A 27,738-nucleotide genomic window follows, 5' to 3' on the forward strand; every position below is an offset into this window, starting at 1 on the left:
TGTAAAGGTTCATGGCTGCACTTCAAAACTACTTCATTGATTGTAAAGCACCTTGAGACATGGAAAGCACTATATTAATGCAAGCCCTTTTTTTACCTGACGGGTTAGAGATTACATTGTACACAAGAAAATATTTCTATTGAAGTATCAGTATATGTCTGATGTTTATCACTACTCAAGTTATGGTTACATTTCTGATAAATGTATCAAACTTAAGATCTATTATTAGATTATACACACAAGAGGAATAAAGTCCAATTACTGGGAAAAGCCTATTATGAGTACATTGAATTGTACTGTTTGCACTATATGTATTCTTTCAAGGTCCAGAAAAGATTAATTGACTTCATACAATTTAAAGCGTTTCTTATGATCAATTTAAGAGTTTAATGGTTGTTTAAAGTCTCCATTAACATTTACGGCATATTAACACTACTACTTTGTCCTTTGGGCGATATGACTTCAACCATTAGTGATCATTCTCGAGAAAGTGCAGTATGAGCTGCTGAATTGACCTGTTTGTTAATGTAGCCTTTCCAGAAAATTGTAATTGTGTTGGCATGGTTTGGAAAAAAAACCCTCAGACCTCAAACAAGCCATAAATATTTAATTTTATTTTTCTACTTTGTCAACACATTGTGATTGACTTATTGACAGGGGTGTTTAAAAGATTGACAGATTGATGGAATTATGTATTGATGAAATAATTGATTGCTGCCTACTTTCAGGAATAAAAATGGCAAATAGAGGTTCTGAGTGGGAATTGTGAGCTGGACACTTTTAATTTGAAACAGCCATTTAGATGCATTGCAAGCCTTCAACAACAATAAGCTCAATGGCATAAAATCTTATCTCATTTGTGAAGCAATAATTTTAATTATCAAATCTGTTTTAATATGCAGTGAATGACCCCATGGTTTCCCTTTTAATAAAACAATTGGATTTGCAATGCATACATACAATAAGGCAATTATTTACTTTTAATAGAATACAAATGTAGTTTACAGCCAGTGCTAATCAGACAGACAAATGTCCTCTTGCAATTTTAACAAATTTTCTATTAGCAGCAGAATGACTTCAGCGTATCCCTTATTTATTTTGTTGATTAGTGAAGCATCCTCATAGCAATTTTCACACAGATTTGTTTACGCCACTTCCTGCACTTGTGAAAGTCAAAGTGCAAATTCTATAAAATTTCAGTTGTTGAAATACCTTTTTTGGGGAAACTTCTCTTTTAATGAAAAGTGTGAAAATGCCTGTTTTTTTCCATAATGAACTAAACCTGTCGCAATATATAGCTTCAAAGCAGGCACTTTTGGACAATGCCACTTTATGAATGGGTCATTTGGAGGTCAAATTGGTTATTGTGGCTGAATAACTTAACTTCCATTTTTATTGCATAGGGTTCTGTGAATTGTATTGATATTCTGTGATTCTAAAGGGAAAACCTGCAGCCTTGCCTACAACATAGAAAAGAGCCTGTTATTGTCATTAGGAGTGCCGGTTTATGATGGTGGAATAAGTCCAGCTTGTGTATTTCACATTGGCCTTTAGTATCTTTCCCCTATAATTTTGGGGTAGCATTTTACAATTTTGCCTTTTTTCAGTGAAAATTAATAACTGAAAGCCATAGTCATGAATTAATGGAGAAAACATCCTTTCATGGATGTTCCAAACAGAACATCTTAAAATTGTTTTAATTCTTGGAGTAGTGAGCTGATGTCTAATGTACATTTAAAAAAAAATCTATCAATTTTATGTCAGAATTTATATATTTAATGATAAATCAGAAGCATGTCCTTTTAAAAAAAAACTGTATTTCCACTGAAGTTTTTCGCACATAGATATGTTGTTCACCACTTAGCAACTAAATAGATGTTATTCCCTGAAATGCAACAAAGAAGCATTAATTAAAACGGCAAACTTAGATTTGTTTCTTTCAATAGTGCTACCTTTCTCCTGAATAGCATTAGAAATGGTGCATTTTACAACGGTCTTACAAGTAAAGATTGTATAGTAATGGGACTCTCTTTCTAACCTTACAGTAAGCTGTTTGTAAACAAGGGAAGTAGCGCTAAAGGAAATGAAGTACCCTCTAATTAAAGGCTATCAGACAATGAGAAAATTATGATATTTGACAATTTAAATAGTGCTGCAACCTCCTACCAAACAAAATTAGGAGAATAAAATAACAGGGTGCTACTGAGTAAAAGACCATCAAACACACAATTTAGTAAATGGGGAGTACAGCTGAATGTAAACAAATAATTAACCCTCCTGACCCCAGAATGTCACTTTACTGTTTAACTCTGGAATTGGTAGGATAAATTACAGTATTTGAGAATAAAAGCAGTCCTCCACTTAACACTTTGCATCCTGCACATTATTCCTTCTGCCTGCTGCTACAGTCAGGTTATAAGTTGCATTTTCAGGAAATAAAATGCTTTTAAAATATTCAGAAGTAGCGGTAAATAATACAAAGGGTAACTTGCCGTGCATTGACTAATTCATTATTAATCAGCCTCAAGAAAATGTCAGAATTTTCACACAATTCCTGCCATTCTTCTCAAAACATCTCATATAATTCTAAAATGGAAACATTAATTGCTGACAGAATTTCTGTACCTGCAGGGTATTTCTTTGGCATGCTATGATGCCGTAGCATTTTGCAGAGAGATGTAAGCTTATTCTTGTTTCACTGTCTCAACAAGACATCTTTCAAAATGCATTTGTGCAGCAAAGCAACATCGTTAACATTATTACTGACCTTTGAACCTTCCCAAATCTTTCTTTTGCATCTAAGCCAAACCATTCATTTCTTAATAATCTTGAACTGGGAAACAAGCTTCCTTTCAAGGGAGATAGAATTTACAGTGCAGAAGGAGGCCACCCGGCCCATCGAGTCTGCACCAGCCCCCGGAAAGAGCACCCTACCCAAGCCCACACGTCCACCCCACACCCGTAACCCCATCTAACCTTTTTTGGACACGAAGGGCAATTTAGCATAGCCAATCCACCTAAGCTGCACATCTTTGGACTGTGGGAGCAAACCGGAGCACCCGGAGGAAACCCACGCAGACACGGGGAGAACATATAGACTCCGCGCAGACAGTGACCCAAGCCGGGAATCGAACCTGGGACCCTGGAGCTGTGAAATAACTGTGCTAACCACTATGCTAATGTACTGCCCACGGTAGCATAGTGATATCAGCAGGACATAACTTTCTGTTGTCTTAATTACTCAATTAATTGCTGTAAAATATGACTTGTGTACAAAATTTCTTTGTAACATTGTTACTATTACTATATATGCAGGAACAATTTCAGCTCTTAAAACCTTGCTTTTAGTAAATCATTGCTTCAGTCAATGGTCCAGATGTTTCTGGAGAGAAGCATCTTGTTGCCTACCCCATTCATTAAATTTTTTCCCTCACCCTTCACTCAAAAATGATTTGTAAGTTTCTAATACTGATAACTGGTTCGACAAGGGCAATTGGGCATTCGGGACCTTTGTGAATAACAGGATCAACAGTCTGTCTCTGTAGCCAAGAACATTTAAGGATTGAGAAATAAAGAGAGGATCAACAGTGAAGGAAATAAGAGTCAAGTTAGGTACAGAGCGAGAAATGGAAGAGGCAATTTTAAACTCAGAATGAACAAATTTGGATTGAATGGGGGGTTAAAGGATTAGAAAATGAGTCCTGACCCCAACCTCCCTCCATCCCAATTATTTCTGGTGCTAGGCAGCCAACCCCTCCAAGGAAGCAGGTTGGCAATTTAAATGTTATAATGAGGCTATTTGAATCATTCGGAGAGATGGTGGCGTAGGGTATTGTCACTGGGCTAGTAATACAGAGGCCCAGCCTAATGCTCTGGTCACATGGGCTCAAATTTCACCATAGGCAGCTGGTGGATTTGAAGTTCAACTAATAAATCTGAGCAATATAGTCAGTCTCAGTAATAGTGACCTTGACAACTACTATTGATTGTTGTAAAGACCTTTCTGGTTCACAAAGGGAATCTGCCATACTTACCCAGCCTGGCCTACATGTGACTTCAGACCCACAGCAATGTGGTTAGCTCCTAACTGCACTCAGCTTAAGGGCCTTGCCAGCAACGCCCACATCCCGTGATAGAATAGCTGTATCTGGCCACATTCGCTGAGCCTTGGGGAAGTTGTCAGTTGAAGGAAGGTGAGCATTGTTGGACTTAATACTTTTCCACATATACGCTGGGTACATTGTACGTAACCCACCAATCTCCTGTGATTTGGCACCACCCCCTAATCTCCCTCCGACCTCTCCCCCCAGGCTGCTGGTTTTTCCCAACCACTCCCCTGATCCTAGGGCCTTTACATCACCCTTTTACTTTTGATCTCTCAGGCCCCTGAGCCCGAACACCCCCCTGACTTCCTTCAATCGCTAACAGACCTCCACCCCGCACCCCCCCCGCCCCCCCACCTCCACCGAGCTCAGACCCTCTCTTAGTATTTGACTTTCCACTGCCAGCCCAAGATCAGATTGCTTGGTTTGGGAGTTGTTTGTGTGACCTCTTTCTTCTCCAGCACTTCCTGCCTGACTGGAATGCAAACCTGTCTGTCAGGCTGACTTCCAGGTGAGGAGCCTATCAATGATATCACACACATGTTGTCATGTGGTGAAACTTGGTGTTACTGTGCAACCCCTGCTCCCAGAGGTCAAAAATGTTAAACTAGGGCGGCACGGTGACGCAGTGGTTAGCACTGCTGCCAACGGCGCTGAGGACCCAGGTTCGATCCCGGACCCAGGTCACTGTCCGTGTGGAGTTTGCACATTCTCCCCGAGTCTGCATGGGTCTCACTCCCACAACACAAAGATGTGCCGGGTAGGTGGATTGGCCACGCTAAATTGCCCCTTAATTGGAAAAAAAATAATTGGGTACTCTAAATTTAAAAAAAAAATGTTAAACTCATCCCCAGAGAGATCAATGTCCTGTCAGTACTCGCAAGAGTTCTACCATTTATTGTGTAATTCCTACAGGCACTGGACCTTCCAAAGTGCATTCCCTCACACTTGCCTGGATTAAACTCCATCTGTCATTTCTCTGCCCAAGACTCCAACCAGTTTATATCCTGCTGTATCCTCTGACAATCCTCTTCACTATCCACAACTCCATCAAATTTTGTGTCATCTGCGAACTTACTGATCAGACCAGCTACATTTGCTTCCAAATCATCCAGCAATTGGTGACAAATTGCAATTTATGAGATCATAGAATTTACAGTGCAGAAGGAGGCCATTTGGCCCATCGGGTCTGCACCGGCCCTTGGAAAGAGCACCCTACTTAAGCCCACACCTCCACCCTATCCATGTAACCCCACCTAATCTTTTTTGGACACTAAGGGCAATTTAGCATGGCCAATCCACCTAACCGGCACATCTTTAGGAGGAAACCGGAGCATCCTGATGTCTCTTGCTACAAGCTGCTGATAATTTACACGTAATGAATGTCATTAAATTCACCAGTATTTTTGTTGCACATTCTGGACCAGTGATTGTGTAAATGTAGCAGAGAGCAAAGTTAAAGGCTGCAGGTCTTGAGGTTCATTTGATTTGAAATGCTTTAATTTACCATCTTGAGAGGAGTGCTGATGTCAAATGCGGTTGAACACTTTCCTGTGAGTACTGAGACATTGGACTGCCCCCTGCTCCCCTCCTCCAAAAATTAGTAAGAATGCCTGCAACTTACCAAAAATTCTGAGGCAAACAGAATTGCTATTTGTGCTAATGTACCCTCGTAAAACAATTTCACGCATGTTTCATATACTAAATGAAGGAATGATCAGGACATCTGTATCGGTTCTACTAATGCCTCAATAGCTAACCAAGACAAGGGTGAAGAAGTCCAATCAAAGGTAAAACTCACTGCTGATTTAGCCTTCTTACTGTTGCTTGGCCTTCATACTCACTTGCTGCTGGACCCATCAGCATAGTTGAAAATGAGGTTCACATTTGGGTTTGCTGTCTTTGGTCTATGGCATGTGACACTGCACCATTCAGTTGGCTCTCATATAGTGCTTACCAATAATGTGAGCTTTGATCTTCTTGAGTCATATAACATTTGATTCTTCTATTAAGACTGCAATACTATTTATGACAAAGTGAAAATATCCTTGGCTTGTCGCATCAACTCCACATTTTGGGCTTTCAAATGTAGAGGGCACTGTGTTTCTGAAAAGTTGTTGGTTTGAAGAGCTTTGTGTCATATTTGGCATTTTTATAAATAGAGCATTAGTGGAAGAATGGTTTAGATATTCAGTGGTGTCGTACCCATTTTTCAGACACAAAAAGGACACCTAAGCAATCAAGTACTTGATGTATGCCTGTTTTGAGGCCGTTTTGGTGAAACTGAATGCAGCTGTACCAGGTCAGCTGTGTTCATGAAAACATGATCTACATGCAGCCTAACCAATGCTCTTTGAAGGAGACCCCCACAAAGAAGGTAAGCTTAAAAAATAGTCACCTAAATGTTGGGATTCCAGAGGTGCAGAAATGATGCTCTTGCCTACTCTGCTGTGCCAATCTCTGTTCCAAGCTTCTTCTTGGCCTATCCTGGTTGACACCTGCCTTCCCTCTCCTGATCATTGTCCCCCTCACTACTGATCGCTGACCCTCTTCATCTCCCAGTTACTCCCTTCCTCCTCATTGTTTCCACTGTTCCCCCCGGATCTATCTGAAGGCTGCTTTGTCGAGACGTTAAAATACTCTTCACTGGAGGGCAGCATGGTGGTGCAGTGGTTAGCACTGCTGCCTCACGGCACCAAGGACCAGTGTTTGATCCCAGCCCTCGGCCATTGTCCAAGTGGAGTTTGCACATTCTTCCCTCACAGCCCAAAGATGTGCAAGGTAGGTGAATTGGCCACACTAAATTGCCCCTTAATTGGAAAAAAAGGATTTGGTACTCTAAATTTCTATTGAAAAAGAAATACTCTTCACTGGTGAACTACTCACTGGTCTCCTGGGACTGGAGAACCAATACCATGTGGGCCTCCTGCCTTTGATTTCTGGTGCAAGAATTGCCAACTGGTGCCTAATTTGCTCCAGACTGCCAGTGCAAACCAATTGCAAGCATATCCTATCTTTGCAAACCTGGCAAAGTACTATTCATGAAAATGGTGTTACTTGCATGTTATAATTTCTTTGTAAAATTAACGTATGTGACACGCCACTTCTTTATTAATCAACAGGTGTTACAGCATTGAATTCAAAAAGTTAACACTCATTGAACCATTATGTAGTTATTGATATAACATCATTTACACATTCATTAGGTGGTTCCAAAGCAAGCTTGCGATTTGAAACCATTTGGCCATCTACTGAGACACCATATTCAACTCTGCATTGGAGTGAGCCCCAGCTTGTACACACAAAAAATGATGATGTAAACCGGGTGCAGGACAAATGAAAATGTCCTGTGTAAACACAACCGCTGGCATGTAAAGTAAAGCATGAATATAAACATCTCTTGCCGTCCTTATTATTCCTCTTGCTATTGATGCACCCATTTTTCTGTTGTTAAGCCATTGACAGTGCGTTTTTATCCAGCCATGTTTCTGGATGATTAATAAGCTAACCAATTCCTCTTTTTGATTTGCATTGTTTTGGTTCACTGAAACTACCTTTAATTTATTTCTGATTTTACTACCTTTTATTTTTAAACCGAGGTTTTTTGAAAGGAGAAAGGGATTTTCTCTTAAATTGTAGAATCAAAGATGGTACCAGGCTATAGGATGAATAATAAAAGGAAACAGTTTGTCCAATATATTTTCTTCCGGTATTTTTAACCTTGAATAATTTTGAAAAGGATTTGTTTCCAATTTCATAGCAGAATTGAAATATGGAGTAAAAATGGCATTATGTTCTTTAACTAATAATTAAGAATAGTTGCTTGATTTCTGAACTTGCAATTTGCACTGTGTCTCACAGTTAAAGTCACCCTATCATTTACCATATTTACTTCTGAACCGGTTTTACTCATCATCTGTGGTGAGCTGTTTGCATAGGCTTCACGGTGAAAGGACTCCTGGGAGAGAAAGCCAAAAGGGTCCTGATGATGATGGATGCCTGATTGGTGTGGTCCCTGGTGCTTCTGCTGAAAATTAAAAGACTATTTGTTAAACGCTAAAAGCCCTCAGGTGCAGCTAACGGCTGGACAATTTGTTTCAGTGAAAAGGATGCTATTAAGGGAAGTCTGGTAACAGGAGGGGGTGGGTGAGGGGTGAAACCATCGACAGAAGACAATAAAGCAGTGACAAGCCTCGGGAATCGTATTTGATTGATCAGTAGACAGCTTGACTTCCAGATCATCTCCTATTCAAAAGAGCATGTGGACAACTGAAGACTTTTGAGCAAGTGTTGTTTTCCATGTAGGATTTATACAGACATTAACTATTTCAGCACTGATTTTTCAGGATAAGCACTTTCAAATATATCTAGCTGTAAATATCTCATCTATGTGCAGAAAACTATATACATAGGTTAAGAGATGGTTAGTAGTGAGTTGTGAGGTGGTTATTCAATTGAGTAGTTCCAATTATGTCATAAATGACAAGAGAAATGCTTGAATCTTCATGAAACCAACAATTGAATTACTTACTGATAAACATTTGCCATGCTTTGTGATATACAACTGTGAGTTTTCCTTCCATATTTCTTTCATTATTACCAATCACAATGGGCATAAATCAATGTAGCAAAGCTCTTAGTGACATTGAGCTGACTTTAGATGAGTTTCTGTGAGTGGTGATAATGCCAGGTTTTTCATTAGAATATGTTACCGACAACATATAATTATAAAATGACATAGTTCCCATCCCCCTCCTGTTTTATGGGACTGTTTGTGTTTAACATTTGTTTGTTTGCTTTTGGAGAAGGCTACCTGGAGTTCAGGAGAAGTCCTTGTTTGGGTGGGGGAGGGTAAGGCCAGCAGGAGGCCTTCTTCTTGGAGCTGAGGTGGGGTGGGGGGGGGTCATTAGGATGTGCCTTTGGGCAGGGGCAGCCACGCTAGCAGGTTATGCTGGTAACGGAAGTGAGGTGGTGGGGGAGAAGGCCAAGTGGGGTGGCTGGGGGAGGGAGGAAAGAGGAAGTGGGGGGGGGGGGGGGAAGAAGGGGAAGGGAAAGCGGGAGGGAGGTTTCTGCGAAGCGGCAGGCAGTGAGAGATGACATGGTCAAGGGCGAAGGAAAGGGGCCATCTGGGATGGGCTAGGTACAGAGTGGAATTAAAGGGGCAGGAGTTAAGTGGGGAAGATGATGGACGGTAGAGGGGATTGGAGGCGCAAGCCTCCGGTAAAGTTGGTAACGTGGAACGTCCGGGGACTGAATGGGCCGGTTAAAAGGTTGCAGGTGTTCGTGCACCTCAGGAGCTTGAAAGTGGGGATTGTCTTTTTGCAGGAGATACACCTCCGTGTGAAGGACCAGGTTAGGTTCAGGAAGGGGTGGGTCGGGCAGGTTTTTCACTCGGACTTGATTTGAAATCGAGGGGTGTGGTGATTTTAAGGAGCAGAATAATGGGATTTGTGAGTGCGAAGGAGGTGAGGGATCCAGGTGGGAGATATGTGATTGTGAGTGGGGTATTGGAAGGGGCACCGGTAGTGTTGGTAAATGTGTATGCCCCAAATTGGGATGATGTGGGTTTTATGAGGGGGTTGCTGGCAGCAATCCCGGATTTGGCCACATACCAGTTGATCATGGGAGGAGATTTTAACTATGTCCTGGAGCCGAGGGTGGATAGGTCGAGAACCAGGTCGATGGGTAGGGTACGAATGGCGAGGGAGCTAGGGGGGTTTATGGAGAGGATGGGTATGGTGGATCCATGGCGCTTTCAGAACTCAGACGGAAGGGAGTATTCCTTCTTTTCACACATCTGTAAGGTGTAATCGAGGATTGATTACTTTGTAGTGAGTCAGGAGATTTTGGTTGGGGTGGAGAGGGCAGAGTATGCGGGGATAGTTACCTCGGACTATGCACCCCACTGGATGGATATTCGGGTCAGTACGGGACGAGAGCAAAGGCCGGGGTGGAGGTTTAACTCGGGGTTGTTAGCGGATGGAGGTTTTTGTGATAAGGTGCGGTTGGCGATTAGGGATTATGTGGAGTTCATTCAGAATGATGTGGAGATGCCGGCGTTGGACTGGGGTGAGCACAGTACGAAGTCTTACAACACCAGGTTAAAGTCCAACAGGTTTGTTTCGATGTCACTAGCTTTCGGAGCGCTGCTCCTTCCTCAGGTGAATGAAGAGGTCTGATCCAGAAACACATATATAGACAAATTCAAAGATGCCAAACAATGCTAGGAATGCGAGCATTAGCAGGTGATTAAATCTTTACAGATCCAGAGATGGGGTAACCCCAGGTTAAAGAGGTGTGAATTGTATCAAGCCAGGACAGTTGGTAGGATTTCGCAGGCCAGATGGTGGGGGATGAATGTAATGTGACATGAATCCCAGGTCCCGGTTGAGGCCGCACTCATGTGTGCGGAACTTGGCTATAAGTTTCTGCTCGGCGATTCTGCGTTGTCGCGGGTCCTGAAGGCCGCCTTGGAGAACGCTTACCCGGAGATCAGAGGCTGAATGCCCTTGACTGCTGAAGTGTTCCCCGACTGGAAGGGAACATTCCTGCCTGGTGATTGTTGCGCGATGTCCGTTCATTCGTTGTCGCAGCGTCTGCATGGTCTCGCCAATGTACCACGCTTCGGGACATCCTTTCCTGCAGCGTATGAGGTAGACAACGTTGGCCGAGTCGCACGAGTATGTACCGCGTACCTGGTGGGTGGTGTTCTCACGTGTAATAGTGGTATCCATGTCGGTGATCTGGCACGTCTTGCAGAGATTGCCATGACAGGGTTGTGTGGTGTCGTGGTCACTGTTCTGAAGACTGGGTAGTTTGCTGCAAACAATGGTTCGTTTGAGGTTGCGCGGTTGTTTGAAGGCAAGTAGTGGGGGTGTGGGGATGACCTTGGCAAGATGTTCATCGTCATCAATGACGTGTTGAAGGCTGTGAAGAAGATGACGTAGTTTCTCCGCTCCGGGGAAATACTGGGCGACTAAGGGTATTCTGTCGGTTGTGTCCCATGTTTGTCTTCTGAGGAGGTCGGTCCGGTTTTTCGCTGTGGCGCGTTGGAACTGTCGATCGATGAGTCGAGTGCCATATCCTGTTCGTACGAGGGCATCTTTCAACGTCTGTAGATGTCTGTTACGCTCCTCCTCGTCTGAGCAGATCCTGTGTATACGGAGCGCTTGTCCATAGGGGATGGCTTCTTTAATGTGTTTAGGGTGGAAGCTGGAGAAGTGGAGCATCATGAGGTTATCCGTGGGTTTGCGGTAAAGCGAAGTGCTGAGGTGACCGTCCTTGATGGAGACGAGTGTGTCCAAGAATGCAACTGATCTTGGAGAGTAGTCCATGGTGAGTCTGATGGTTGGATGGAACTTATTAATGTCATCGTGTAGTCGTTTCAGTGATTCTTCGCCGTGGGTCCAAAGGAAAAAAATGTCATCGATGTATCTGGTGTATAACGTCGGTTGAAGGTCCTGTCCGGTGAGTAGGTCCTGTTCAAACTTGTGCATGAAGATGTTGGCGTATTGGGGTGCGAATTTGGTCCCCATGGCTGTTCCGTGCATCTGGATGAAGAACTTGTTGTCGAAGGTGAAGACGTTGTGATCCAGGTTATAGCCAAGTTCCGCACACATGAGTGCGGCCTCAACCGGGACCTGGGATTCATGTCACATTACATTCATCCCCCACCATCTGGCCTGCGAAATCCTACCAACTGTCCTGGCTTGATACAATTCACACCTCTTTAACCTGGGGTTACCCCATCTCTGGATCTGTAAAGATTTAATCACCTGCTAATGCTCGCATTCCTAGCATTGTTTGGCATCTTTGAATTTGTCTATATATGTGTTTCTGGATCAGACCTCTTCATTCACCTGAGGAAGGAGCAGCGCTCCGAAAGCTAGTGACATCGAAACAAACCTGTTGGACTTTAACCTGGTGTTGTAAGACTTCGTACTTCATTCAGAATGGGGAGGTGTCGGCGGACATTTTTTGGGAAGCACTGAAGGAAGTGTGCCGGGGAGAAATTATCTAATTTACGGTTCATGCGAATAAGGAAAGGAGGGTGAACATGACCGTCTAGTGAGTGAGATAGTAGAGGTGGACAGGGAATATTCGAGGGTGCACACCGTGGAGGGATTGGCGAGGAGGAAAAAGATGCAGGGGCAATTTGACAGGCTGACAGCGGGGAGGGCGGTAGGGCAACTGCGTAGGGCAAGAGGGGTGCAATATGAGTATGGGGAGAAGACGAGCCGCATGCTGGCACACCAGCTGTGGAGGCAGGCTGCATCCAGGGAAATATTGAAGATCCGGACTGGGACTGGGGATGTGGTGTCAGAGCCAGGGAAGATAAATTAGGATTTTAGAGAGTATTACCAGGGACTTTATGAGGTAGACCCAGGAGGAGAGGAGGCGGACATGGGGTGGTTTCTGGATGAGCTGGAATTCCCTCAGGTGGAGGAAGCAAAGAGGCAGGCTTTGGAGGAGCCCCTGGGGCTTAGGGAGGTGCTGGATAGTTACAGCGGTATGAAGTCGGGGAAGGCCCCTGGGCCGGATGGGTACCCGGCAGAATTTTATAAGGAATTTGCGGCGGACTTGGCACCACATCTGTTGGGGGCGTTTAATGAAGCACTGGAGAAGGGGGAGTTGCCGGAGACGGTGAAGCAGGCAGTAATCACACTAATTCCCAAAAAGGGAAGGATCTGGTGGAATGTGGGTCGTATAGACCCATATTACTATTGAACACGGATGTGAAAGTATTGGCTAAGTTGTTGGCGGGGAGGATGGAGGACTGTGTCCCAGGGGTGGTTGCAGAAGATCAAACAAGCTTTGTGAAGGGCAGGCAGCTCGCGAGTAATATAAGACGGCTGTTGAACGTGGTGATGAATCCGTCGAGAGCTCTGGTACCGGAGGTGGTGGTGTCCATGGACGCGGAGAAAGCATTTGACCGGGTGGAGTGGCGGTACTTGTTCGTGGTTTTGGGAATGTTTGGGTTTGGGCCGAGGTTTGTGGCATGGGTGCGGTTGCTGTATGTGGCGCCAAGAGCGAGGGTGAGGACGAATGATATGAGCTCACGAAGCTTTGACTGACAGGGGTACGAGGCAGGGGTGCCAGCTGTCGCCGCTGCTGTTTGTGCTGGCCATAGAGCCAATGCCGGTGGCTCTCAGGGGGTCGGCAGAGTGGCAGGGGATAATGAGGGTACAGAGGGAGCATAGGGTGTCTAGTTTGAGGGCTATGGTGACGGCAACATTGCCAATGGCAACGAGTAGGTATTCAGGGAAGCCAGTGGTGCAGTCCACGGTGAAGATATGGAATCAGCTGAGGAGGCATTTTAGGGTGGAAGGGCTGCTGCTGTGCGAGAATCATGGGCAGGAATCAGCCCTACCCGGCAGGGTGGGTGGACCTGGCGGGACGGAGTGGCGTGCACCACTCCGGTGTCGGGCCGCCCCGAAGGTGCGGAATGCTCTGGGTACACATGGAGGAACATGCAGGCTCCACACGGACAGTGACCCAAGCTTGGAATCAAACCCGGTTTCTGGCGCTGTTACAACAGTGCTAACCACACTAACGTCCCATTTCGGGTGATACCTTTGGTTGAAACATAACAAACTATTTTGCAATTTCTGCTGGACTGAAAAAGTTACAGGACATTGTAACTTTGTGCTTCTCAGAGCTAGACATCATTGTTGAATAAATTCGCCCAGAGAAGGCTGACAAAAAATCTGTTTCTCTGACTATTAGCTGGGTCGCTCAAAGATAAAAAACTGAAAATATCCAATCCATCAAAGGCTCATCTAGTTAAGACAGTATAAACCAGAACCAGACTATAGGTCCCAGTGTTCATCCCCGGGTCAGATTTGCAGCCTTGGGAGACTTCCAGGCTCAGTGAATCCGACCTTTAAAAATGTCGCCCATATCTCAGATTTTGGTCAATTGTTTGGGGGGGGGGGGCTTACAAGAGGTGAGATCAGCCTGAAATAGGGAGTCGGGGCCCCAGAAATTAATGTGGAGCTTGTCGGCTGCAGAGATGGGCTGGGCCCAAAGCTTGCCTCTGTGCTCCCACACTGTGTTTAAATAAAAAAAGTAATGGGCCATAACGTCCTGCAGTATTCGCAACTTAAGTCGCTGGTGCACAGTGCATGTGCGGCGTGACGACCTGGAAGTGCGGGTGTTCAGGCACATGCGTTATAGCGCATGGCGTTCAAACTCCCAGCCAGTTTTTTTCCCCTGTTTGAAGCTCTGCGCTGCTGAATGAAAAATGCAGCTGCAACGTTAACTTGGGTCACTTAACTGGAGTTTTGGTGAGTTTTCACATCTTTTTATTTATACAGATAGTTTTCAGTCCAGCAGTGGCTGGAGACATTTTTTTGGTCGGTTAACATTTGTTATTATTAGTGCTTAGCATTTATAAATCTGCTTAAAATGAAAGGAAAATATATTTATATATTTTTAAACTTTGGTTTGTCATGGAGCTGTTAATTCCATTTAAAGGGTAACTGTGGTAGTTGGTATTAGGGGCATTACAGTACCCAGGTTGATGCTGTAAGACCATTGGTGTGGGAGGTACCTGAGACAGCAATATCATTGGTGAAGCCTGTCGGCTGGTTCCGCCCAGTAGGACGGAGTATAAGAGCCTCTGTCTCTCTAGCAGCTGCATTCTGTACCTGCGCTGCTGGGGGAAACATCTAGTCCAATAGAGCCTTCAATTGTCATCCAATCTCGCTTCTGGAGTTATTGATCGGGCATCTTCCCATTGGTATAAAGTGAGTTTTTACTGTATAAAGTGAGTTTGAAGTCAAAGAAGGTGAAAGAATATATTTTTTAAAACTTTTGTTTGGCATGAGGAAGTTAATTCCATTAAAGGAACTATAGTGGATAGAATGCGGTGATCACTCGCTAACGGGTATGATTGTCCACCTATGATACTGAGTGTTGCTGGTCACAGTTTCTGTGGGTTCTTGCGTGACTGATGCAATTTCACTCCCTTTGACTGTGAGCAGCCTCTTACTTCACAGCTGATGTCTATTGTGAATGACAAATTAGCCTTGTCAGTTGTGAGAGCACTTCATAGCTGCAGGTTGTATTTGTTGCTGCTCATGTTGATGGCTGCAAGCCTGGAAGCTGCTGTTGCTGTTTTCTTCCTTTCTGTAGCTGGAAAGAAGGACAATTCTTTCCAAGACACCTGGGTCCTGAACACCGGGCTCAGGTGGATGTATGACTCCAGAAGGCAATCCGGTTTGAAGCAAGAAGACGCTGTGGGACCTGGTGTGCGGCATTGATCCAAATGGGTCACCAGATGACGTTGGTGATTAAATGCTTTCGCATATTACTGATGCTTTAGTTGCTGATGTGGCTGGCCTCATCAGATGGTGACTTGCAAGACAATGGACGTGTGGTCAGTGAAAGGGAAAGATAATTCTGTGGGACATCAACAACTTACTTGAACCAGGTCATCTGGACGAAGTGGATCTTCGTTCTCTGGTGCAGGCCAATCTCGCTGTTGATCACTGCTCTTTCCTCGGGCAACCCCGCATTCTCTAGCACCCTTTCATCACTGGGGGTGAGGACTATGACGTCTGGGATTCCAACCCCCATCTTCACTCTTTTTCTCTTATTATGGCCTATCTTCTCCTGCAGGGACACAGAGAGGACATTGTAGGTGCACGCTTGATAGGTCAGGAAGGTCTAAAGCAGGTGGCATGTGTAGGCATCTGGACACAAAGGGGTTGTGGTGCTGGTGGCAGGGGTTCTGAGGAACAACCGTGGAGCTGGGAAGTTGGGAAGATGAGAGGTGTCAGCCAGTGGATTGGTTGGGTGGGTGGTTGGGGAATTGAAAGGTGGCAGGCGGGACTGATGCCAGGAGAGAGGTGCTAACTTACCCTTGCAGCTCCTAGGAGGTTGCCTCGGCATTGATGACCCTGCTGCTGGTTCTCCGATCCCCTCGGGGGAACATCTACTGCATCGAGAAGCCTGGCCAGGTCAGCATCCCTAGATTGCGGAGGAGGTCTCCGCACTGCCATCCTCATGTTTTGACTGGGAGTGAGTGCTGAGGGAACGTTTAAAAGCAGCTCCTCCTTGTTAGCGGCAACCAGCTGAGGTGTGAGTCGGGCAAATCAGACATCGAGGGAGTCAGGCATGCCGGATTTCTCGTGGGGGCTCATTTTTTTGCACTAAGTGCAATTGAATATAGGTTGCGATCTCGCCATTACAGCCAGTGCAAAACACCACACCAAGCATGCCCAAAATGACACATAGGGCACGATTCTCCATAAAGATTGCGAAGTGTTGCATCGAGCGGGAATTGCCGCTTGCTTCCCGCGTGCTTGGCATGCTGGTGCCGCGAACGGTTGTTCCTGGTTGCCCCCCCAGCAACTCCCTCCCACCCCCCTGTGGAGGGTCCCCACCCCCAGCCGAGCACAGGGACAGCAAGCCCAGCATCCCGGGCTCTTTGTCTGTGAGCAAAGATGGCTACTCACCTCCTCGGCTCCCCACTGAAGCCCTTCTGCCAGTTTCACAGGTGTACTAATCAGCGCCATTGTGACCACTTACTGGGGAGGCCGCTGAATGACAGGAGGCCGTAGGATATGGGGTGGCTCTCATTAATTATATGGAAATAGGGCTTAAGTGGTAATAATTGGTTTCTAGCCATGCTACGGCGAGGTCCCGATTTCGCCTACGGGAGCGGGCCAGTTGCATCGCAAACTGTTTGGCGCCTGGTGCGGTTCTCGTTTTTGGCCTTTCCCAATATTCATCGGCCTCATTTCGCTTGAGCGAGAGCGTAACGAGGCCGGAGAATCGCGCTCTAAGTGTGGGTAAATTCAGGTCTGGGTCTCACCCAATAAGCCGGCAAGAAACACCAAAGTAACTCCTTGGGCGCGATCCAAGGTCCATGCTGCACCGGCTCGCCACGGCACAGCGTTACCGATGAAAGCCAGGAGAACCCCATTCCTGGGATCTACCCGACTCGCAACACCTCGTGAGATCTAACGTGATCTTGCGAGACGTTGCAATGTAAATCCCACCGATTGTGGACGGGATCACCTTTTGGCAAATTTGTATTTGAGAGCGAGCCAGCTAGTCTCACTCTAATGTGCAGATTCCTGATGGACCTGAGGCTTTGGGATTCATCCCCTTTGCCTCAGAGATCTGGGCGAGTGCCATTCACTGGTCTCCAAGGGAAATGAGGAAGTGGCTGAGGCATTGAACAACTGTTTTGTGTCGGTCTTCACAGTGGAAGACACAAATAACATGCCAATAATTGATAGCAAGGAGGCTATGGCAGGTGAGGATGTAAAAATGATTATTATCACTAAGAAGGTGGTGTTGTGCAAACTAATGGGTCTAAAGTTGGACAAGTCTCCTGGCCCTGATGGACTGCATCCCAGGGTACTAAAAGAGATGGCGCGGGAAATAACAAATGCGCTCGTGGTCATTTACCAAAATTCGCTGGACTCTGGGGCAGTTCCAACAGATTGGAAAACAGCAAATGTGATACCGCTGTTTAAAAAAGGGAAGGCAGCACGGCGGTGCAGTGGTTAGCACTGCTGCCTCATGGCGCCGAGGTCCCAGGTTCAATCCCGGCTCTGGGACACTGTCCATGTGGAGTTTGCACATTCTCCCCGTGTTTGCGGAGCTTTTGCCCCCACAACCCAAAGATGTGCAGACTAGGTGGATTGGGCACCCTAAATTGCCCCTTAATTGGTAAAAATGAATTGGGTACTCTAAATTTATTTTAAAAAAGAAAAAAAAAAGGAGGTAGACAAAAGGCGGGTCACTATAGGCCGGTTAGTTTAACTTTGCTGTGAGGAAAATGCTTGAATCTATCATTAAGGAAGAAATACCAAGACATTGGGATAGATATTATCATGAAAGGCAGGTCATGCTTAACTAATTTTATTGGAATTCTTTGAGGACATTACAAGCATGTTGGACAATGGGGAACCGGTAAATGTGGTGTATCTGGATTTCCAGAATGGAGTCGACAAGGTGCCGCACAAAAGGCTGTCTCATGTTATAAGGGTACATGACGTTACAGGTAATGTAGTGGCATGGATAAAGGATTGGTTAACTAAGAGAAAGCAAACAGTGGGGAAAAATGGATATTTTTCAGGTTGGCGATCAGTGGCTAGTGATGTGCCTCAGGGATCAGTGTTGGGACTGCAATTGTTTACAATTTACATAGATGATCTGGAGTTGGGAACGAAGTATAATGTGTCAAAGTTCACAGATGACACTAAAATAAGTGGTAGAGTAGGCGGCACCGGTAGCACAGTGGTTAGCACTGTTGTTTCACAGCGCCAGGGTCCCAGGTTCGATTCCCGGCCTGGGTCACTGTGCGGATTCTGCACCTTCTCCCTGTGTCTGCGTGGGTTTCCTCCGGGTGCTCCGGTTTCCTCCCACAAGTCCAGAACGACACGGGGCAGGATTCTCCACTCTCACGCCGAACTGGCCGCTCCGTCATGAACGCCGTCGAGGTTCACGACGGCGCGGAACGGCCCCGATCCCGACCGATTCAGGCCCTGACAATGGGCCAAGATCGGGGCCGCGTCATCTACCCGCGCCAGGCCTTGTCGCCCGCGTAAAAGCGGTGCCGCATAGTTGACACGGCCGGCGCTGCATAACGGGCGTCATCCGCGCATGCGCGGGTTGGCCGGCGCCAACCCGCGCATGCGTGGTTGCCGTGCTCTCTAAATCCGCCCCGCAAGAAGATGGGGGACAGATCTTGCGGGGCCGCGGAAGGAAGGAGGTCCTCCTTCAGAGAGGACGGCCCGACGACCGGTGGGCACCGATCGCGGGCCACCCCACATTCCAGGTGAAGCCCGGTGCAGGATCCCCCCTCGCCCCCCCACAGGCCACCCCCCCGGCGTTCACGCACCGCCCACGACTGCAGTGACCAGACGGCGCCGGGGGGAACCCGCCGTTTTGGCCTGGCTGCTCGGCATATCCGGGCCTCAGAATAGCGGGGGTGCCGGAGAACCGCCATTTTGGGTGTCTCCGGCGATTCTCCGGCCTCCGGCCCGTGAAACTCGACCGGGCCTTTCCCGCCGCTTGGGAGAATCGCGGGAGGGCGTCGGATCGGCGTCCCCGGAAATTTTGGCGGCCCAGGTGATTCTCCCAACCGGCGTGGGAGTGGAGAATCGCGCCCATGCTGTTAGGTAATTTGGACATTCTGAATTCTCCCTTTGTGTACCCGAACAGGAGCCGGAATGTCGCGACTAGGGGTTTTCCATAGTCACTTCATTGCAGTGTTAATGTAAGCCTACTTGTGACAATAAAGATTATTATATTATTAGTAAAGTGTGCAGAAGACACTGAAAGTATGTAGAAGGACATAGATAGTTTAAATCAGTGGGCAAGGGTCTGGCAGATGGAGTACAATGTTGGTAAATGTGAGGTCATCCATTCTGGTAGGAATAACAGCAAAATTAACTATTATTTAAATGGTAAAAAATTGCAGCATTCTGGTGTGCAGAGAAACCTGGGTGTCCTTGTGCATGTATCACAAAAAGTTGATTTGCAGGTGTAGCAAGGTAATTAGGAAGGCAAATGGAATTTTGTCCTTCATTGCTGGAGGGATGGAGTTTAAAAACAGGGCGGTTATGTTGCAGCTGTGTAGAGTGCTGGTGAGGCCACACCTGGAGTACTATGTCCAGGTTTGGCCTCCTTACTTGAGAAAGGATGTACTGGCACTGGAGGGGTTGCAGAGGAGATTCACTAGGTTGATTCTAGAGTTGAGAGAATTGGCTTTTGAGGAGAGACTGAGTACACTGGGATTATACTCATTGGAATTTAGAAGAATGAGGCGAGATCTTATAGAAACATAAAATTATGAATTGAATAGATAAGATAGGGGGAGCAGATTTAGTACTGAGTTGAGGAGGAACCTCTTCACCCAAAGGGTTGCAAATCTGTGGAATTCCCTGCCCAGTGAAGCAGTTGAGGCTACCTCATTGAATGTTTTTCAGGCAAAGGTAGATATATTTTTGAACAGAAAGGAATTAAGGATAATGGTGAGCGGGTAGGTAAGTAAAGCTGAGTCCACAAAAAGATCAGCCATTATCTTATTGAATGGTGGAGCAGGCTCGAGAGGCCAGATGGCCTACTCCTGCTCCTAGTTCTTATGTTCCGATGTAAATGCGAACCAGATGGCATTTGTGGGGTCTCCCAGGGGATCGGAGGCCCCTGGCTGCAGGCCCTGTGGGCAGGGTGGTACACTGGCCCTGCTGGTAGCCGTCTCGGCACCCTGGCAGTGCCAGAATGTCACCATGGCAGTGCCTCCAGGGTGCCAGGTTGGCACTGCAAAGGTGCCAAGCTAGCATTTTCTGCACTTGCACAATTAGGCCAGGGGTGCCCTGCATAGATATTGGGTTGGGGGAAGCACAGGCCAGGGATCCTCCCATTAGTGAACTCAGGGTGTGGGGGGAGTTGCTGGATTGTTTTGCGGACCTCGGAGATTGAGACGCCATTAAAAAACGGCGTCCCAATCTCTCGCTACAGTGGGGGGTTCCGGTGAGCTGATCTCCCCACTGTACAAAACCGGGCTCTGTGTGGCCTCAGCCGCGCGTTCCCCGTTCAGGCCCCTTTGTCATATTTAGGGTGAATTGCGCCCATAGTTTAGGGTCAGGTGCTGGACACATCTAAAAGGTTTGCTGTGTGCAATATCAATGATGATAGCTTTCCATGTCCTGCAATGTTTGCATCTTCACTAAACAAGTTGGGGGAAAGGATGTTTATTCCTTTGACCAATTAGCAACTTCACAGCTCCAGGGTCCCAGGTTCGATTCCGGCTTGGGTCACTGTCTGTGCGGAGTCTGCACATCCTCCCCGTGTGTGCGTGGGTTTCCTCCGGGTGCTCCGGTTTCCTCCCACAGTCCAAAGATGTGCAGGTTAGGTGGATTGGCCATGCTAAATTGCCCTTAGTGTCCAAAATTGCCCTTAGTGTTGGTTGAGTGGGGTTACTGGGTTATGGGGATAGGGTGGTGTGGGCTTGAGTAGGGTGCTCTTTCCAAGAGCTGGTGCAGACTCGATGGGCCGAATGGCCTCCTTCTGCACTGTAAATTCTATGAAATCAGTGTAATGTCAAACAAAGTCATCACAATACATTGATGAGTCTCTGCAAGTAGTATAATATCTAAAGTTGCAAAACATCCTGATGATTTCTTTCATATTTTACTGCAGATGCCCACTTTTATTCTATATCTGGGAATTTATGACAGAAATATTGTAACAAGAGACCGAGTGCACATTGAATAAAAAATGAATCCTAATGAAATAATTACTACCAATGAAGCAGAGCAGTGCAAGGCAGCAGTAGCACAATGAAAAAGGTCACAAAAAAGACTTTTGCCTCCACGGAGTGCCATATCACAGGGAAAATTAATGCTCTTGCTCTAACAGCCTACCAAGGGAACAGTACAACAGCATAGAATGTACATTAAAAAAAACGCACGCAGAACTGACTTATATTTAATGCAACATAACTGTGAGCTGGGAGAAATCTACTAATATCTATTTGACATTAAATGAACTGACTAACCTTCCAAGTTCACCAGCTCTCAAAAGATAGCTGTCTTCCTCCAACACAAATGATGTCACCAAACAGTGACATAGAGGAGGCCAAAGGTGTTTGTCATTTTTAAAGCTGTATATATCAAGCGCTGCTGTTAGCTCCTGTGATTCAGCTGTGAAATAACTATGACCCCAAATAAGCAAAGAAGACCAAGACTTTTTTTTAATGTCTATTGCTAACTGGAGGGAACCCAGATGAGAATTTATGGTCTAACCTTTGCAATTTGGGATTTTTGAGATTCCCAGAGTGGGCCTTTCCACAAAGTGAAATGACTCAGTAGGCAAATGAATGAAATTTACATAATATGAATCCATTTAGTTATTCCCACTACCTGCATACTTTGATCTCCAAATTCCTTTTTAGAAACAGATTATGGCACTTGTTTAAATCACATATTAGCACAACTAACAAGGAGATAGATTCCTTCTGTATTCGAAGTTACCAGCAATACCGCCATGTCACATCAAGATAGCATCAACTTAGCATTGAGTTGAAGTTTTAAATATTTTGCATTTTTAATATATTTTCACTATTGTTAATCCATATAATTACTGAAATTGCACACAGACATACATGCCTTTGTAATGTTAAGATTCTTCCTGAATAAATAAATAAAAGATTTGCGTTCTGCCAGTATTGTGACCTGCATTTTTAGTTAATGTTTTATCTAATGTTATTTTTTTTTTGTGTGATTTATAAGTGACATGAATAATTCTGATGAATAAAAATAATTATGTTGTATTGTCTCCGAAGTAATGGGCTGAAGCAATAGAAATTCTGCATTGGGTGAAGTAGCCCCTTCAAGTTGCTGAGAATTTGGTTTTCACTTTGAATAAATCGAGCAAGATTTATCAACAACATTTTCCAGAACAATGTCTCATTTTAAAAATAGATTTTTGGACATCCCTGGAAACTTAAGGACAATTTAGCATGGCCAATTCACCTAACCTGCACGTCTTTGGACTGTGGGAGGAAACCGGAGCACCCGGAGGAAACCCACGCAGACACAGGGAGAAAGAGCAAACTCCACACAGACAATCACCCGAGGACGGAATTGAACCCGGGCCCCAGGCGCCGAGAGGCAGCAGTGCTAACCACTGGGCCACCGTGCCATTCAGAGATGATAATGTGATTGAATGTGAGGAGTGATAGTGAGATTTTCTCTTGTTAGAGATGGTCAGTGCCTGGCACCAGTGTGGTGCAAATGTTCCTTGCCATTTAATAACCCAAGTCTGAAAGGTGTCCAGATCTTGCTGCCTGAAGACACTTTATTATCTGAGAAGTTGTGAATGGTAGCTAATCTCTGCGATGAAATGAAAAATGAAAATCATTTATTGTCACGAGTAGGCTTCAATGAAGTTACTGTGAAAAGCCCCTAGTCACCACAATCCGGCGCCAGTTCGGGGAGGCTGGTACGATCAGCAGCAACCATCCTCAATTCGAAACTCATTGTTGATGGAAGATCATTGATGAAGGAGCTACAGATGATTGGGCCTAGGACTCTACCCTAAGGAACTCCTGCAGCAATGTCCTAGAGTTGATTGGTCATCAACAACCATGGCCACTGATAGAACTCCAACTGTGGACAGTTTTACCTCTGAGCTCCTTTGACATCAATTTTGCCAGAGCCCCTTGATGCCACACTCATCAAATTCTGCCTTCATTTCAAAGGCAGTTACTCTCATCTCATCTCTTGAATTTAGCTCTCTTGTTCCTGTTTAGAGCAAGACTGTAATGAGGTCGGGAGCTGGACATCCCAAATTGAACATTGGTTATTGTTGAGTAAGAGCTGATTGAAAGCACAGTCAATGATAACTTCCATCACTTTGCTGCTTGTGGATAGACTGATAGGATGATAATTGTCGAGATTAGACTTCTCGGTGTTGTGGACAGGACATACCTGGGCAATATTGCACGTTATTGGGTAGATGTCAGTGTTGTAGCTGGAGTACAGTAGGCTAGACAGCTGGTTTGTGATGCGGAACAAGGCCGGCAGCATGGGTTCAATTCCCGTACCAGCTTACTTGAACAGGCGCCGGAATGTGGCGACTAGGGGCTTTTCACAGTAACTTCATACTTTTGACAATAAAAGGTTATTATTATTATTAGATTTGGAGTTCAACCCTTCAATACTGCAGCCGGGATGTTGTCAGGACCAACGGTTTTTGCTGTATCCATCGCCTTCTTAGGGCAGAATTTTAACAGCATGCTGCTCCGATATAGGACAGAAGTGAATTATGCTTTTACTCTCCTTTTTTATGTTGGTTCCAATGGAATTCCAATTAAAATGTCAAGTGCCATTGGCGTGCACTGGTGGCAGGTGCGATCACGCAATGGGAAAGCTTTTCAGTGGCAAAACCCACTGTCAGCTGACCAAGCTGCAGGTACAGACAGGCTATTAAAGAGTCTGGACGAGGGCGGCATGTGGCGCAGTAGTTATCACTGGGACTACGGTGCTGAGGCCCCGGGTTCGAATCCCGGCTCTGGGTCACCGTCTGTGTGGAGTTTGCACATTTTCCCCGTGTCTGCATGGGTTTCACCCCCACAACCAAAAGATGTGCTGGTTAGATGGATTGACCACACTAAATTGTCCCTTAATTGAAAAAAAATAATTGGGTACTGTTGCTAACTTGCTGTTGTCTCTTAATTTGGCTCTGTTTAATTACGTTTGCTCAAGAGTCACCAGGTATCTTTCGACACCGCTACAAGAGGGCTGTAACTGCGGGGCTGGCCAAATCTAGTCCTAATAAATACTCAGTGCCTTTCATGGGGCGTCCGGTCATGAGGGTGTGGGGGGGTGTATCCTGTGGACGTGGATACCGTGTTTCTGAAAAACATTAAAGCAAATGGGAGAACTGAATCCCAGGTGCTGTTATTCTGCTGAACCATTTTCCTGAGGGTGGCTTTTGATATCCTATTCACCTTCTCTACACTACCACTTGACTGGGGGTGTTATGCGATATGAAACTTTTGTCGAATGCCGAAAACCGTGAGGACGTTTTTCATTACACGTCCTGTGAAATGGGAGCCTTGATCGGACTCTATACTGCGGGGGAGTCCCCATCTTGTATAGATGTGATGATTTAATATTTTAGCCGTTGTCTTGGCCGTATTAGTTCGCAATGGAAATGCTTCCACCATTTTGTGAAGGTGTCTATGACCACCAACACATACTTGTAACCATTTCTGCACGGGGGTAGGGGTCCTATATAATCTATCTGGAGATTTGTCCAGGGTCCATTAATGTGAATGACTAAGTTGAGCCTTTTTCGCATATCTGTCCAGATTGTTGTGGGCAGAGATGAAGCAATTCTCTATGTAGTGCGTCACATTGGCTTTTAAATCAGGCCACCAGCAGAGCAGTCTGAGGTGGGCTAGGGTGGGTTCAATGCCTTGGTGTCCATGATTGTCATGGAACTAACAAATGATCTGGTTCCTGTCCTGGCTGGGAACTATATAAATGCCACATTTAAAATCACACCGTCATATGTGGTTATTGCATTCTTGTATTTATCGTACAGGGCTGGGAAGGTACCCTTTAAAACTTCCTTGAGTTTCTCGCCCTCTTTCTGTGCCTTCGCTAGATCCTGAATATTAGTCTGTGAGACCTGAACTGCGTGTACTGGGGTGCTTTCGGGGGGGGGGGGGGGGTTCCAAAAATAACCATGCCTGGAGCCTGCCTTCAATAGGGCGTCTGCTTTAACGTTACCAGTGGGGGGAAATGGTGATGACTGCGAACCTTAATTATTCCATATTTTCTATCCTTCGCTGTCTCTAAGATATGGCGGAGTAATGGGGCTGAGAGTAGGGGTTTACCGTCCGCGGAAACAAATCCTCCCATTTCCCACAGGGGTAGGAATTCCGTCAAACTATTACATACATACAAGCTGTCCGAACATATGTCTGCTGGGGTCGGGAATGAGTCGGGGTGCTCCACAATGTAAGCGATTGCTGCGCTCTGCTGCCTGCGAGCCTAAGTGTCCTGACAACTTTAATGCAATCTCATCTAGGGCGCGTCCCTGCACGTCCTTGACGTAAATACTGCAACTAGTAATTCTCTTTCCATTTAACACTGTGGAGGAGCCATCCACATAAATCTTCAGGGGTGCGCACGTGTCTGTGGGCTGGGGTCTCTGGGGTGTACTACCTGTTTTTCTGGGAGGTGTTTTAGGAATAAATGGGCCTGTGTTGTGTTTTGTGGTGATGATCTCACACTCATGAGGGGTGCCTGCATACTGCAAATTATCGGCAAGGAAGGTGTGGGTCTTGGTTTGTTTTACTGTGATGTCCCGTCCCTGTAAAAGAAGGCTCCAACGGGCTGCGCGGATTTGGCTGACTGTACCATCCTCAAGTCGGCCGTCTAACAATAGCTGTGTTGGGGTGTGTTCTGTGAGGATGGTGATGGGGTTGAATCCTGTAATGTAGGCGAAGTATTGTACTGCCCAAAAAACTGCGAGCAGGTGCCTTTCACAGGCAGAAAATCCTTGCTCCACAGGGTCTAACACGTGTGAGGCATATGCTACAGGGCGTAATTGGTCATGGCGTTCCTGGAGGAGCACGGCCGGAAGGGTTCGGTCGGTACTTGCAACTTCGATTGCGTATGGGGAAAGTGGTTCTGGGACCTGTAGTGCTCTTTTTAAAGCATCCGCGGCATCCGTATGCTGTGGAAGCCATTCCCAAGGTGCCTGCTTCTTGAGAAGTTCGGAAAGGGGCGCTGCTTTAGTGGCAAAACCGTCAATATGGTTTCAGCAGCAGCCAACCAGTCCTAAAAGTGACCGGAGGGCTGAGACATTGTGGGGAAAGGGCAATTTGACGATCGAGTCAATTCTCTTTTGCTCAATCTCCCATTTACCAAGTGTGATCACTGTTCCCAAGTAAATCACTTTCTCTTTCAAAAATGTTTTGACTGGAGTCCCTTGAGCATGGTCTTGGGACTTGTGGCTATGGGGGGGGGGCTGCTGCTGGAGTTACTTTGTTGAGTTCCCGGTAATCAATGGTCAGTCGCCAGGATCCATCCGGTTTCCTGATGGGCCAAAATCGATGCGTTGTTTGTGGAGGCTACTGATCTGAGTACGCCTTGATCCAACAAACTCTCTTTTACTTTGGAGATTTCTCCGTCTGCTTCCTGGGGAAATCCGTACTGCTTCTGGGGTTTAGGGTCGGGACCTGTGATGTTCACAAAACCAGCCAATTTGCCACAGTCGTGCTTGTGCTGTGCAAATTCTGCTTTATGTTCCTGCTGGACAGCCCTAACTTGTTTGTCTGCACTAATGGCTCGAGGGTCGAACCAGAAGTCTCCTACTGAGCTAATCCTGTTTACGTACTCTCCTACTGTGAGCGTGGCGGGGGCTCGTGCTGCCTTTGCCATTTTCCAAACACACTTATTAACAGGGTCAAAAGAAAGGTTATGGGAGCTCATGAAATCGATCCCAAGGATATGTTCTGCTGTCTGGGGCAGATCAACCAAAACTACGGGGTGCTTAGTCGTGATGTTCCTATCTGTATCGCTACAGGGGCTGTGATGTGTCCCTGTTGTAAATGGTCTGTAAAACCGTTGAGTGTGATGGTGTCTGTTGTGGGCCACATGTCTCATTGTAACAGCGTGGAGGAATTGAGTGTGGTGCGGGACCCTCCTGTGTCCCAAAGAAATTCTATGGGGTGCCCCCGAACTTTGCCTGCCACTGCCGGTCTACCGGACTTGGCCCAAAGGGTGTCGCAGACCCAAGTTGGGGAGCCCGAACACCGTCAGTCGGTGCCGTTCATGTCTGCATTCTCTGAACGGGCGCTAACGCTATGGATCAGCTTTGCCCTATTCCTGTTTAGGGTGCTTGTCTGTTGGCTTCTTTGCTGCTTCTGGGGCGCGTTGCACTCTTGTGCAAAGTGTTCTAGCTTGCCACAGTTGTAACATTCCTGAGCTTTGGCTGGGGTGAGCTGTTCCTGCCCTCATTTACCCATGCGGGGTTCTGGTGCGCTTTAACTGGGTTCATCTCTGCCTGCTCTTCATCTGGTTTTATAAATGCGGTTTTGCCTGCAATTGATTGTTCCCAAGCGCGGGACAATCTCTTCAAAATCCATTTTTCA

This window comes from Scyliorhinus torazame, chromosome 1 (genome assembly GCF_047496885.1).
Source record: "Scyliorhinus torazame isolate Kashiwa2021f chromosome 1, sScyTor2.1, whole genome shotgun sequence".
Taxonomy (NCBI): Eukaryota; Metazoa; Chordata; class Chondrichthyes; order Carcharhiniformes; family Scyliorhinidae; genus Scyliorhinus; species Scyliorhinus torazame.